General features: G+C 41.3%; 1 protein-coding gene across 3 annotated transcripts in view; it reads right to left on the reverse strand.

Annotated features, from left to right (window-relative positions):
* Window positions 1-15,485, reverse strand: part of tdp1 (tyrosyl-DNA phosphodiesterase 1) — an 81,335-nt gene that overhangs the window by 10,376 nt on the left and 55,474 nt on the right. The gene's annotated exons all lie outside the window — the stretch shown is intronic.

Raw genomic sequence — 15,485 nt, forward strand, 5'->3', positions numbered from 1 at the left:
TTGGGGGTATGATATAAAATGCTAACCTTCTCTGTTATTGTAATGGTGAGAGGGTAGCATGTCTTGAGGGTATGATATTTGTGCTTATATTACTTTCTCAGTAATTATTGACAATTCATTCAGGATTATCTGTAATCATGGTAGCATCCACATGTAGAAGTGCTTAGAAAGATATTCTATTCTTATTTACTAAGAATTTAATAAAAGTGACTCCAAAAAGACAATGCATTATTTACCATTAATTTCTATTGGGCACAAAATAATATTTTTACTACTTTAATACACTTAAGTGAATTTGTCCCAATACTTTTGCTCCCCTAAAATGTGGGGACTATGTACAAAAAGTGTAATTTTGAAATGGTTCACCCGATATGGATGAAAATACACCCTCAAATGAAAGCTGACAGCCTGCACTGTAAACTCATAGTCATTGTTCGTTTTAAAATCTAAAAAGTTTTGAAGTATAGAGCCAAAAAAAGAAGAAAAATGTCACTGTTCCAATAATTACGGAGGGCACTGTATCTACAGAAGCTACCTCAGAACAGAAGGGTCACTTTATGCAACTACACTAAATGACCAAAAGGTATGTGGACACCTGCTTGTCGAACATCTCTCATGCGCATTAATATGGAGGTGGTCCCCCCTTTGCTGCTATAAAAGCCTCCACTCTTCTGGAAAGGCTTTCCACTAGATGTTGGAACATGCTGATGGGACTTGCTTCCATTCAGCCACAAGAGCATTAGTGAGGTTGGGCACTGATGTTGGGCGATTAGGCCTGGCTCACAGTCAGCATTCCAATTCATCCCAAAGGTGTTCCATGGTGTTGAGGTCAGGGCTCTGTGCAGGCCAGTCAAGTTCTTCCACAAGAGGTCGACAAACCACTTCTGTATGGACCTCGCTTTGTGCACGGGGGCATTGTCATGCTGAAACAGGAAAGAGCATTCACCAAACTGTTGCCACAAAGTTGGAAGCACAGAAACGTCTAGAATGTCATTGAAATGCTGTAGCGTTAAGATTTCCCTTCACTGGAACTAAGGGGCCTAGCCCGAACCATGAAAAACAGCCCCAGATCATTATTCCTCCACCACCAAACTTCACAGTTGGCATTATGCAATGGAGCAGACAGCGTTCTCCTGGCATTAGCCAAACCCAGATACGGACTGCCAGATGGTAATGTTTGATTCATCACTCCAGAGAACGCCACTGCTCCAGAGTCCAATGGCGGAGATCTCATAATTACACTACTCCAGCCGACGCTTGGCATTGCGCATGGTGATCTTAGGCTTGTGTGCGGGTGCTCGGCCATGTAAACCCTTTTCATGAAGCTCCCGACGAACAGCTCTTGTGCTGAAGTTGCTTCCAGAGGCAGTTTGGAACTCGTTAGTGAGTGTTGCAACTGAGGACAGACAATTTTTATAGACAAGCTCTATTCCATTTATTTTTTATCCTGAAAAACTACCCAGTCCTTAACGATTACAAGCATAACCATAACATGATGCAGTCACCACTATGCTTCAAAATATGGAGAGTGGTACTCCGTAATGTCTTGTACATAATACTTTGTATTGAGGACAAAAAGTGAATAGCTTTGCCACATTTCTTTGCATCATTACTTCAGTGTCTTGGTGCAAACAGGATGGAATATTTTTATTCTGAATAGGCTTCTTTCTTTTCACTCTGTCAATTAGGTTAGTATTGTGGAGTAACTACAATGTTGTTGATCCATCCTCAGTTTCCTCCTATTACAGCCATTAACCTGTTAGGGCTAGGGGGCAGTATTGACACGGTTGGATAAGAAATGTACCCGATTTAATCTGGTTACTACTCCTGCCCAGTAACTAGAATATGCATATAATTATTGGCTTTGGATAGAAAACACCCTAAAGTTTCTAAAACTGTTTGAATGGTGTCTGTGAGTATAACAGAACTCATATGGCAGGCAAAAACCTGAGAAGATTTCATGCAGGAAGTGGCCTGTCTGACAAGGTGTCGTTCTTCTTGTCTCTGTTTATTGAAGAGTGAGGATCTTAGCTGTCCCGTGACACTTCCTACGGCTGCCATAGGCTCTCAGAAGGCGGTAAAATGCTGAATCGTGGCTTTGCAGGCTCTGGCTGAAAAAAAGTAGCGCGTTTGGGTAGTGGCTGGTTACAGTACTGTGAGACTCAGGCTCGTGCCCGCGTCGACCGAAAGCTTTGTTTTCTTTCCTCTGTTTAGCTAAATGGACATTCCCGGTCGGAATATTATCGCTTTTTTACGAGAAAAATGGCATAAAAATGGATTTTAAACAGCGGTTGACATGCTTCGAAGTACGGTAATGAAATATTTAGATTTTTTTTGTCACGAATTGCGCCATGCGCACGACCCTTATTTACCATTTCGGATAGTGTCTGGGACACACGAACAAAACGCCGCTATTCGGATATAACGATGGATTATTTTGGACCAAACCAACATTTGTTATTGAAGTAGCAGTCCTGGGAGTGCATTCTGACGAAGACAACAAAGGTAATAACATTTTTCTTATAGTAAATCTGACTTTGATGAGTGCTAAACCTGCTGGGTGTCTAAATAGCTAGCCCTGTGATGCCGGGCTATCTACTGAGAATATTGCAAAATGTGCTTTCACCAAAAAGCTATTTTAAAATCGGACATATCGAGTGCATAGAGGAGTTCTGTATCTATAATTCTTAAAATAATTGTTATGCTTTTTGTGAACGTTTATCGTGAGTAATTTAGTAAATTGTTAGTGAATTCGCCGGAAGTTTGCGGGGGGTATGCTAGTTCTGAACGTCACATGCTAATGTCAAAAGCTGTTTTTTTATATAAATATGAACTTGATTGAACAAAACATGCATGTATTGTATAACATAATGTCCTAGGGTTGTCATCTGATGAAGATCATCAAAGGTTAGTGCTGCATTTAGCTGTCTTCTGGGTTTTTGGGACATTATATGCTAGCTTGAAAAATGGGTGTCTGATTATTTCTGGCTTGGTACTCTGCTGACATAATCTAATGTTTTGCTTTCGTTGTAAAGCCTTTTTGAAATCGGACAGTGTGGTTAGATTAACGAGAGTCTTGTCTTTAAATAGCTGTAAAATAGTCATATGTTTGAGAAATTGAAGTAATAGCATTTCAAAGGTTTTGAAAATCGCGCCACAGGATTCAACTGGCTGTTACGTAGGTGGGACGAATTCGTCCCGCCTGCCCCAGAGAGGTTAAACTCTGTAACTGTGTTAAAGTCACCATTGGCCTCATGGTGAAATCTCTGAGCGGTTTCCTTCCTCTCTGGCAACTGAGTTAGGAAGGATGCCTGTATCTTTGTAGTGACTGGGTGTATTAAGACACGTGTAATTAATAACTCCACCATGCTCAAAAGGATATTCAACGTCTACCAATAGGTGCCCTTCTTTGCGAGGCATTGGAAAACCTAACTACTGAGATGTGTGTATTGTTTTGAAATTGTTAGATATTAATTGTTAGATATTACTGCACTGTTGGAGCTAGAAACACAAGCGTTTCACTACACCCGCAATAACATCTGCTAAACACGTTGTAGTAGGTTCTAGGGTGTGGGGTTTCCACGTCACCAAGTTCAATAACCAAACACGCACAAGGAGCACAACTAGAATGCAAATGGGGAGTTTATTAGGGAGTTTTGCACACTGGGGAAAAGGGGGGAATTCACCAACCATCTCACAGTGCACAATCCGTTCTCGTTGTCCGTTCCGTTCTCCAGGGATGATCCTAAAACTCGGGTCCTCAGCCAAACACAGTGGGTGTAATCAGACAGTCCAGGTCACAACGGGTAATCACACAGATATTTCTCTCGTCACACTGTTCATAACACACGCTTCCCTCGCCGTTCTCTGCCCCTTTGTGCATGCCGCTTCCTCTTTTATCCCCAAGCACTCCCTGGCTTAATGATCCACCGGCTCGCCTCGTTGGGGCAGGAAGTCCATATAAGTCTCAGGGGTGGAGCCAGCAAGGTATCACCCTTCAAACACCACTCCCTGGCGTCTGCCACAACGTGTATATGACCAATAACATTTGATTTGATCTTTATGTTTGAATCTGTGTTTGAAATGCACTGCTCGACTGAGGGACCTTAGATAATTGTAGATGTGGCGTACAGAGGTGAGGTAGTCATTCAAAAATCATCTTAAACACTATTATTGCACACAGAGCGAGTCCATGCATTGGGGCTAGGGGGCAGTATTGAGAATTTTGAAAGAAATATGTGCCCATTTTTAACTGCCACCTACACCAACTCAGAAGCTAGGATATGCATATTATTACCAGATTTGGATAGAAAACACTCTGCATTTTCTAAAACTGTTTGAATGGTGTCTGTAAGTATAACAAAACTCATATGGCAGGCAAAAACCTGAGAAAAAAAAATTATTTTGTGGCTGTACTATTTTTTTAAATCATTGTTTAATAGATACCACAGTGAGAAAGGATTCATTTCGCAACTCCTACGGCTTCCACTAGATGTCAGCGATCTTTATAAAGTTGTTTAAAGCGTCTATGATCAACAGAGACTGGATGACAAGGAAGGGAAGTTGACCTCCCTGGGATGTCGTCACTTCCATTATTGCCTGCACCTGCTCAATCATGTGACTCGAGACAATTTTCAAAAACGTTTTTCTAGACACAGGAGCGGTCGGGTTGAAACATTACTGATGTTTCACGTTAAAAATGGCTCTAAAGATTGATGCTAAACAACGTTTGACATGTTTGAACGAACGTAAATAGATTATTTTTTAAACTTTTTGCCGTGACTTCCCACCCCCCTGCCCGCGCTACTTTTGAGTAGCCACCGAAGCGCTAACAACATGGAACAACTTGGAGTTATTTGGACATCAATTATGAACTTTGTCAAAAGAAACCACATTTGTAGTGGACCTGGGATTCCTGGAAGTGCCAATGGATGAAGATAATCAAAGGTAAGGGATTATTGACGATAGTATTATTGATATTAGATGGTTACAAGATGATGCTAACCTATATAGCCTAGCCTATTGTTCTTAGCACAGCACCCGGTTTATTGCAACTTGTGATTTCCCAGTAAAGTTATTTTGAAATCTGGCAATACAGTAGCATTTACGAAATGTTAAAATATAATTATTTGAATGACAATATTATAATTTACCAATGTTTTCGAATAGTAATTTTGTAAATTGTAACGTTGTTCACCGGAAGCATTTCAGAGAAGAAAAAAATCTGAATTTCACCGCTACTGTAAAATGCTGTTTTTGGATATAAATATGAACTTGATGGAACAAAAAATGCATGTATTGTATAACATAATGTCCTAGGAGTGTCATCTGATGGAGATTGCAAAAGGTTAGTGCATAATTTTAGCTGGTTTCTGCTTTTGGTGACGCCTGACCTTGAATTGAAAATGGATGTTTGTACTTTTGTGGCTATGTACTGTCCAAACATAATCTAACTTTATGCTTTTGCCGTAAAGCCTCTTTGAAAATCGAACAATGTGGTTGGAATAAGGAGATGTTTATCTTTTAAATGGTGTAAAATAGTTGATTGTTTGAGAAATTGAAATTATTAGATTTTTGATGTTTTGAATTTCCAGCCTTGTTAGCAATCCCGTCTCGGGGTTCATTGCTAACCTGTAGCCCCAACAGGTTATTAATATGTGCCTTGTAAAGCACATTTTTACTCCTGAATTTATTTAGGCTTACCATAACAAAGAAGTTTAATTATTAACTCAAGACATTTCAGCTTTTCATTAATTTGTCTAAATTCAATTTGATATTATGGGGTATTGTTTGTGACAAAAAAAAAAGTTAACGGGTTTGAATACTTTCTGCAGGCACTGTATATTTTAAAAGTGCTTTCTGTCATTGCCATAGGTGCTTTTAAAAGGAGCTGTGTGTCTCAGAGACCTGCACAACTCCTTGAGAGAATACAGTACATTCCTCCCCTGAAGCTATAGGCTCTTCTGCTCTGACTTCTTCTTTCTCTTTTCAGCTCTCCTCCTCTCCATTTTTTTCTACCTCTCCTCTACTTCTCTCCTCTCTCCCACTGTCTTCTTTCCTCTGTTCCAGCTCCCCTCTCCCCCTGCTCGCTATTCTCCTCCTCTCATCTTCGGTCCTCTCCTCTCTTACCCGAGGTTTTGATTTGCAATGTTTGAGCACTGGGAGTGTGTGTGTGTGTGTGTGTGTGTGTGTGTGTGTGTGTGTACGCGCGTCGAGAAGATTGTCATGTAATTGCCTCTCAAATTACTTATGGTCTGTGCAGGTTGAATTTAAATTCCAACCTTTGACTTAAAATAGCTTAATGTCAAAATTATAACATATTACGTTTGTATATGAGACCTGCATTTTCACTACCATACCATTAGCATCACAGCAACTAATTTTCAGGGAGACTGCTCCAGTTCAGAAGTTGATGACCCCCTAGGTAACTATTGATGCATGTTAACCGTTGCCGACAGCGACGTGGTGATGAGTAGTGATTAAATGTCAGAGAGGTGGTGATTGACAAAGTGATGCAGCCATGTAATGATTACCCATGCTCTCCTCCTCACCCAGCAATTAGACAGACCCAATCACAGTGTATGACTCGCCAGCACGCAAAAAGGTACACGTGCACACAAGGACATACACGAGAGGGAGTGTACATATCCAATCAGTGCCTGAGCGTGTGATGACACACACTCACTGACCCTCTAATTTTTCCCCTTATCTTCCCCAGCCTGAACATCTGTCTCCACCCTTCGGAGTCTACTTGTTCCTCTCAAGGTTTCTTCATTCTAGGGAGCTTTTTCTTGCCACTGTGCCAAAACCTGCTCGAAGGAATTACTATAAAGCACTTTCTAAAAGGGCTATATAAAATAAATAGAGTTTGGTTGACTGAATATTTCATAACTACTTAGCCAAGAGTCGTCATGGCAGAAATGACAGCGTGCTATTGTTAAGTCATCATCTCCTTAGCTTCTGTACTGTAAGCTGTAATTTACACTAGCTAGGGCCGAGTCACCCGGTCACAGTTAAATACCATGCGTCCCTCACCCAACCACTCAGAACAATAAATGGGATGCTTCATCTGCTACTGCTGGTCACTGACTAGCTGTCCAAGGTTTTCAGTTCCACTGGCATTAAAGGCTCTAGCCTAACAAACTCAGCAGACCCCAAGTTAGAAAGGGAATAGAAATTGATTTCTGGTGTGTGTGATGTTTCTGCAGAAGACAGAGCTTTCAGAGATGGGAAAGAGGTGGAGAGGGAAAATGTGAGTCACTGTGACAGTGTTTCTTATTTGTGTGTGTTTGTAAATTTGAGTTAGAAATTAGTGCTATTTGGAAAACCCCTTTCCTTTGTAGCATCAATGATACAGTGTGAGAGCTAGTCAGGGATACCTTTTCAAGTTGCCTACTAGTGACTGATTCCTCTATACCTCAATCTCTTCAGGGTGTGTATTCATAAACAGGGCTCGGGAAAAAAGGATAATATAGACTGAGCATACCTGAATGGACAAGTAACGAAAATCACACGAAAATGTTGATTTCTAACAATTAATCAATTGGATCAGTGTCCTAAGGTTGCAATATGTTGTGCACTGTCAACTCCCAATCTCTGCAGAGAGACACTTGTGTCGATCAGTGTGTAGGCTGCAAGTAGCGTACAGAGTTTGGGCAAAATTAATTGAGCTGCGAGTTCGACTGGCTCGTCTTAAGTCTCTTTAGTCCCATGGCCCGCTGTATTTTTACCTCAGTTGTCAAATGTGTGTATCCTACTCTCTTGTTAGTGTTATCTCTGGGAGATGGCGGTCTAATAAACATTTTCTACAAGCACCGAAAGCTGGCCAGGCACCAGGAAAGCACCCCATCCGTCCACCACCACTCCCCAACCTTGGACCAGCTGCTAAAATGGCAGCATACAAGGCGAGAAGGATAAGAAAACTCATTCCGATCTGGAAAGAGGAGTTTCCATGGTTTTGACATGACATGGAGGGAGATGTCATGTACTGCTTGACGTGTCAGAATTTCCCCGGGATTGCAGACATGTAACTTAATCAATATAGTTTTAACTGTTCTAGCGAATGTTGATTTTGGCAACCTGTTACCGACTGACAGGTTCAAGTTGGATAGCTATAAGTGATCTAGCTAGCTAACGTTAGCGTAGAAGGCAGGCTAATGTTACTTGCCAGTCAATTAGCCAACAACAGGTTACATTGATCAGCTAATGCTAGCTATGCAGGGATAGTTTGGGATTTTGTCAATTAAGCTCTTTATCTACTTCCCTAGTGAAATGAACTTATGGATAACATTGTTTATGTCTGCATGCAGCTTGAAGGTAGTTGATAACTAGGGTTAGCGCAATTGCTAAGTAGCGTTAATGCGCCAAAGTTAGTTAGCATTGGCTTGCGAAACTACGTCTCGACTAGAATAACCAAATGTGACAAATAGTGGTAGGCCTACATATATTTTTTAGCAGCTATTTGCTAAACTTGGGCCTAAAATTTCAATGGGTTCCCCTGACAAACTAATTGTATCAAACAAATTAAGTGGTTATAGAATGCAACCTTTTAGTGTCAATTAAGGAACTTCTAAACTATGAGAATTTGCTTTCTTTTTATTATTTTGTGTTGGGACAGCCTGCAGAACATAGAATAGAATATGAACAACACACAGCCAGCTGTTGGGGATCTTATCCCGATATCGGGATTCATTGTCAAGAGACCACGGCGGGAAATTCAAAAACTGCAAGAATCTAATAATTTCAATTTCTCAAACAATCAACTATTTCTCACAATTTGAAAGATAAACATCTCCTAAATCCAACCACATTGTCCGATTTCAAAGAGGCTTTACGGCGAAAGCATAAAGTTAGGTTATGTTAGGAGAGTACATTGAAAATAGCTGTGTGTAATGTTTTGTCAATTCAAACACAGGCGTCACCATAAGCGGATAACCAGCTAGAATTATACACCAACCTTTGACAATCTTCCTCAGATGACACTCCTAAGACATTATGTTACACAATACATGCATTTTTTGTTCCATCAAGTTGATATTTATATCCAAAAACAGCATTTTACCGAAGCGGTGAAAATCAGATTTTTTTTCTCTCAAATGCTTCCGGTGAACAACGTTACAAATCACAAAATTACTATTCGATAACATTGGTAAATTATATTATTGTCATTCAAATATTCATAGTTTAACATTTCGTAAATGCTACTGCAATGCCAGATTTCAAAATAACTTTACTGGGAAATCACAATTTGCAATAAACCGGGTGCTGTGCTAAGAACAATAGGCTAGGCTATACAGGTTAGCACCATATGTAACCATGTAATATCAAAATTACTATTGTCAATATTCCCTTACCTTTGATTATCTTCATCCATTGGCACTTCTAGAAATCCCAGGTCCACTACAAATGTGGTTTCTTTTGACAAAGTTCATAATTGATGTCCAAATAACTCCAAGTTGTTCCATGTTGTTAGCGCTCGGTAGGCTACTAAAAAGTAGCGCGGGGGGGATTCACGGCGAAAAGTAAAAAAAATAATCTATTTACATTGTTCAAACATGTCAAACGTTGTTTAGCATCAATCTTTAGAGCCATTTTTAACGTGAAACATCAGTAATGTTTCAACCCGACCTCTCCTGTGTCTTGAAAAACGTCTTTGAAAAATGTATCGCATCACATGATTGCGCAGGTGCAGCCAATAATGAAGTGACGACATCCCAGGGAGGTCAACTTCTCTTCATTCCCATCCGGTCTCTGTTCATCATAGACGCTTCAAACAACTTTATAAAGATCGTTGACATCTAGTGGAAGCCGTAGGAGTTGCGAAATGAATCCTTTCTCACTATGGTATCTATAAAACAATGACACTAAATAGTACAGTCACAAAATTCAATTTTTTTTAAATCTATTTTTCACAGGTTTTTGCCTGCAATATGAGTTTTGTTATACTTACAGACACCATTCAAACTGTTTTAGAAAATTCAGAGTGTTTTCTATCCGAATGTGTTAATAATATGCATATCCTAGCTTCTGAGTTGGTGTAGGAGGCAGTTAAAAATGGGCACATATTTTTTTCAAAATGTCTCAATACTGCCCCCGAGCCTCAACAGGTTAAGGGAATAACACTTTTTCCAAGTGGGGTCCCTGCATTTTCCATTGTAAATTTGTGGTGTTGCAGAAAAAATTTGGGGACAATTGGGTTATACTAATGCATTCCATCTTATTTCCATTTCAGGTCCTCCTCCTTGTACAAAGGAACAAGTGCTTTCAGGTACGACACTTATCTCATGCCACCAATCAACAAAGGCTGCAGCATTGGCAAGATGGAGGGATACTCCACCACCACCTGTCCTCTGAGGCATCCAGCCGATGGAGGAGACAATATGACCAACATCATGCATACGGCCTACTACGTGGCCAAAGACGAGCACCCGTTCACAAATCCTCATGGCCTCATCCATAGGACTGGAGGGAAGCTTCCTGAATGATTTTACAAAACATTCCTTCTATCCAACACCTGACTTCCAAAACAACACCAAAAATAACACATTTTGTTTACCGTTCTTCCCCCACGCCCCCATCAGCTTTATTGCGGAAATCTACGATATGGAGAGGGAGAAGCTCATGGAAAAGCTTACTCAAGCTAGATATTTCTCAATAATGATTGATGGGGCAACAGACTCAGCAACGCTCGGAAATTAGCATGTGTACGTCCGCTTCATGGCCAAGTGTGTGAATGTGGTTTCTCAAGGATGAAAAAGATCAAAACAGACTGGAGTTCGATTGTGTCTACCTCACAACTGCAGAGGCTCATGTTCCTTTCGGTTGAGGGTCCTCCCTTGGAAAACATTGATGCTGCCGCAGCTGCCAAAGATGGTCTTCAAGTCTGAGAACACGTAGACCAGGGTTCAACCCCTAGTGGCCCAGACAACAGCAAAAGAGGGGAGACGACAAGTTGGAGGAGTGCGAAGAGCGAGATGATCTGGAGGAGGACTGATCACATACACCTACGTGTCTACGTATCTCTGTCTATATGTCTGCCTGCCTGCTAGGATGATATACAGGAAAGTGACATTTATTTAAAGCAGTAAGTAGGTATACACCATGTCTGACTTCCTTAGTAAGTCCTATAAGTACTGTAAATACATATAAACTAAGCAAAAAAAGAAACGTCCCTTTTTCAGGACCCTGTCTTTCAAAGATAATTTTGAAAAATCCAAATAACTTCACAGATCTTCATTGTAAAGGGTTAAAACGCTGTTTCCCACGCTTGTTCAATGAACCATGAACAATTAATGAATGTGGAACGGTAGTTAAAAAACTAACAGCTTACAGACGGTAGGCAATTAAGGTCACAGTTATGAAAACTTAGGACACTAAAGAGGCCTTTCTACTGACTCCGAAAAAGACCAAAAGAGAGATGGGTCCAGGGTCCCTGCTCATCTGCGTGAACGTGCCTTAGGCATGCTGCAAGGAGGCATGAGGACTGCAGATGTGGCCAGGGCAATAAATTGCAATGTTCGTACTGTGACATTGCTACTGAGACAGCGCTACAGGGAGACAGGACGGACAGCTGATCGTCCTCGCAGTGGCAGACCACGTGTAACAACACCTGCACAGGATCGGTACATCCGAACATCACACCTGCGGGACAGGTACAGGATGGCAACAACAACAACTGCCCGAGTTACACCAGGAACGCACAATCCCTCCATCAGTGCTCAGACTGTCCGCAATAGGCTTGTAGGCCTGTTGTAAGGCAGGTCCTCACGGGTACAAGGTGGTATGGGCACAAACTCACAGTCGCTGGACCAGACAGGACTGGCAAAAAGTGCTCTTCACTGACGAGTCGCGGTTGTGTCTCACCAGGAGTGAAGGTCGGATTCGTGTTTATTGTCGAAGGAATGAGCGTTACACCGAGGCCTGTACTCTGGAGCGGGTTGGAGGGTCCGTCATGGTCTGGGGCGGTGTGTCACAGCATCATCGGACTGAGCTTGTTGTCATTGCAGGCAATCTCAATGCTGTGGATTACAGAGAAGACATCATCCTCCCTCATGTGGTACCCTTCCTGCAGGCTCATCCTGACATGACCCTCCAGCATGACAATGCCACCAGCCATACTGCTCGTTCTGTGCGTGATTTACTGCAAGACAGGAATGTCAGTGTTCTTCCATGGCCAGCGAAGAGCCCGGATCTCAATCCCATTGAGCACGTCTGGGACCTGTTGGATCGGAGGGTGAGGGCTAGGGCCATTACCCCCAGAAATGTCCGGGAACTAGCAGGTGCCTTGGTGGAAGAGTGGGGTAACATCTCACAGCAAGAACGGGCAAATCTGGTGCAGTCCATGAGGAGGAGATGCACTGCAGTACTTAATGCAGCTGGTGGCCACACCAGAAACTGACTTACTTTTGATTTTGACCCCCCGCCCTTTGTTCAGGGACATTATTCCATTTATGTTTGTCACATGTCTGTGGAACTTGTTCAGTTTATTTCTCTGTTGTTGTACCTTGTATTGCTCATAAAAATATTTACACATGTTAAGTTTGCTGGAAATAAACGCAGTTGACAGTGAGAGGAAGTTTCTTTTTTTGCTGAGTTTAGTTATACATAATTCAAAAGTAAAGTATCTTATCAAATTTAAATTGATAAGTATTTTTGTGTTATTCACCAACATGTGGACTTCATTGTGTTTTGTGACAGTTTGATCTCTGTGTTTTAGAGATGCATTTCATTATCTACTGTATGTCGCTATTGTGAAGTACAGTGCATTCGGAAAGTATTCAGACCCCTTGACTTCTTCCACATTTTGTTACATTACAGCCTTATTCTAAAATGAATTAAATAAAACATGTTCCTCATGAACCTCCACACAATACCCCATAATGACAAAGTGAAAACAGGTTTTTAGAATTTTTTGCAAATGTGTAAAACAACAAACAGATACCTTATTTACATAACTTTTCAGACCCTTTGCTTTGTTTCCACAACTTGATTGGAGTCCACCTGTGGCAAATTCAATTGATTGGACATGATTTGGAAAGGCACACGTCTATATAAGGTCCCACAAGTTGACAGCGCATGTCAGAGCAAAAACCAAGCCGTGAGGTCGTAGGAATTGCTCTGAGCTCCGAGACAGGATTGTGTCGAGGCACAGATCTGGGGAAGGGTACCAAAACATTTCTGCAGCATTGAAGGTCCCCAAGAACACAGTGACCTCCATCATTCTTAAATGGAGGAAGTTTGGAACCACCAAGACTCTTCCTAGAGCTGGCCACCTGGCCAAACTGAGCAATCGGGGGAGAAGGGCCTTGGTCAGGGAGGTGACCAAGAACCCGATGGTCACTCTGACAGAGCTCCAGAGTTCCTCTGTGGAGATGGGAGAACCTTCCAGAAGGACAACCATCTCCGCAACATTCCACCAATCAGGCCTTTATGGTAGAGTGGCCAGATGGAAGCCACTCCTCAGTAAAAGGCACATGACAGCCCACTTGGAGTTTGCCAAAAGGCACCTAAAGGACTCTCAGACCATGATAAACAAGATACTCTGGTCTGATGAAACCAAGACTGAACTCTTTGGCCTGAATAGCAAGCATCGCGTCTGGAGGAAACCTTGTACCATCCTTACGGTGAAGCACGGTAGTGGCAGCATCATGCAATGGGGATGTTTTTCAGCGGCAGGGACTGGGAGACTCGTCAGGATCGAGGCAAAGATGAACGGAGCAAAGCACAGAGAGATCCTTGATGAAAACCTGCTCCAGAACACTCAGGACCTCAGACTGGGGCAATGGTTCACCTTCCAACAGGACAAAGACCCTAAGCACACAGCCAAGACAACGCAGGAGTGGCTTCGGAACAGGTCTCTGAATGTCCTTGAGTGGCTCAGCCAGAGCTCAGATTTGAACCCGATTAAACATATCTGGAGGGACCTGAAAATAGCTGTGCAGCGACGCTCTCCATCCAACCTGACAGAGCTTGAGAGGATCTGCAGAGAATAATGGGAGAAACTCCCCAAATACAGGTTTCCCAAGCTTGTAGCGTCGAAGACTCGAGGCTGTAATCGTTGCCAAAGGTGCTTCAACAAAGTACTGAGTAAAGGGTCTGAATACTTATATAAATGTGATCAGTTTTTTTATTTTTATATATATATATATATATATATATATATATATATATATATATATATATATATATATATATATATATATATATATATATATATATTTGCAAAAAATTCTAAAAACCTGTTTTTCTTTGTCACTATGGGGTATTGTGTGTAGATTGAGGAAAACAAATATTTCATCCATTTTAGTATAAGGCTGTAACCTAACAAAATGTGGAAAAAGTCAAGGGTTCTGAATGCTTTACGAATGCACTGTATATGGAAAAATCTGGAGAAAAAAAATGGAACCAACCGATTTGTCGAAAGAACAGACTCCTCTCGGTATTATACGATAATCAATCAATTCTGCCCCACAAGGGAAAATCTGAATGAATTCACTGATATCACTGATTAACTTTATTGTATGTAGATTAAGTTTGTTATAGTTTCCATATTGTTGGAGAGTCAGGGGTTGTCCACTTATTAAAATAAAAATCGAATCGCTTCTGTCAAAAGATTTTTTTTTACCACTTCAGAATTCTGTATTTTTTGCTATTGGACAAGTAAATAATCAGTCCCACTTATCAGTACTCCTTCACTGCCGACTTCACCACATTGGATTTCTGGCTGAGAGTCACAAAGGAGACTATTTCTCAACACATTATTCCAGTGACATTATTCAATCTCTTCATTCAAAGACTCAATCATGGACACTCTTACTGACAGTTGTGACTGCTTTGCGTGATGTATTGTTGTCTCTACCTTATTGCCCTTTGTGCTGTTGTCTGTGCCCAACAACGTTTGTACCCTGTTTTGTGCTGCTACCATGTTGTGCTGCTGCCATGCTATGTTGTCATCTTAGGTCTCTCTTTATGTAGTGTTGTCTCTTGTTGTGATGTGTGTTTTGTCCTATATTTTTATTTAATTTGTTTTTAATCCCAGCCCCCATCCCCGCAGGAGGCCTTTTGGTAGGCCGTCATTGTAAATAAGAATTTGTTCTTAACTGACTTGCCTAGTTAAATAAAGCTTACATAATAAAAAAATATGGGCAGAAGTCTCAACACTTACCTTCTACAGGCTTCTCTGCTCTTAGCATTTCATGCGCTGCTCCCACTGTAAATGTTAGCCAATCAATATTTGGCTAGGGACAGTTTGAGGCAGCAGATCTGATCTAACCCCAGGAAATTATTATCAAATGATTCAGAGTAGAGGATTCGCACACCTCCACTTTCGCTGATAAAAAGTCCTCGTAGAGAAAAGTACATTAAGAGATTGGCCCACACACAGATATTGACACACAGTCACACGCATTAAGGTTGAGCAGTATCCATATGGTCATACCATCATACCGTTTCTGTACCATAATGGGGTATACGGTATCACTGGCAGT

This window comes from Salmo salar, chromosome ssa01 (genome assembly GCF_905237065.1).
Source record: "Salmo salar chromosome ssa01, Ssal_v3.1, whole genome shotgun sequence".
NCBI lineage: Eukaryota > Metazoa > Chordata > Actinopteri > Salmoniformes > Salmonidae > Salmo > Salmo salar.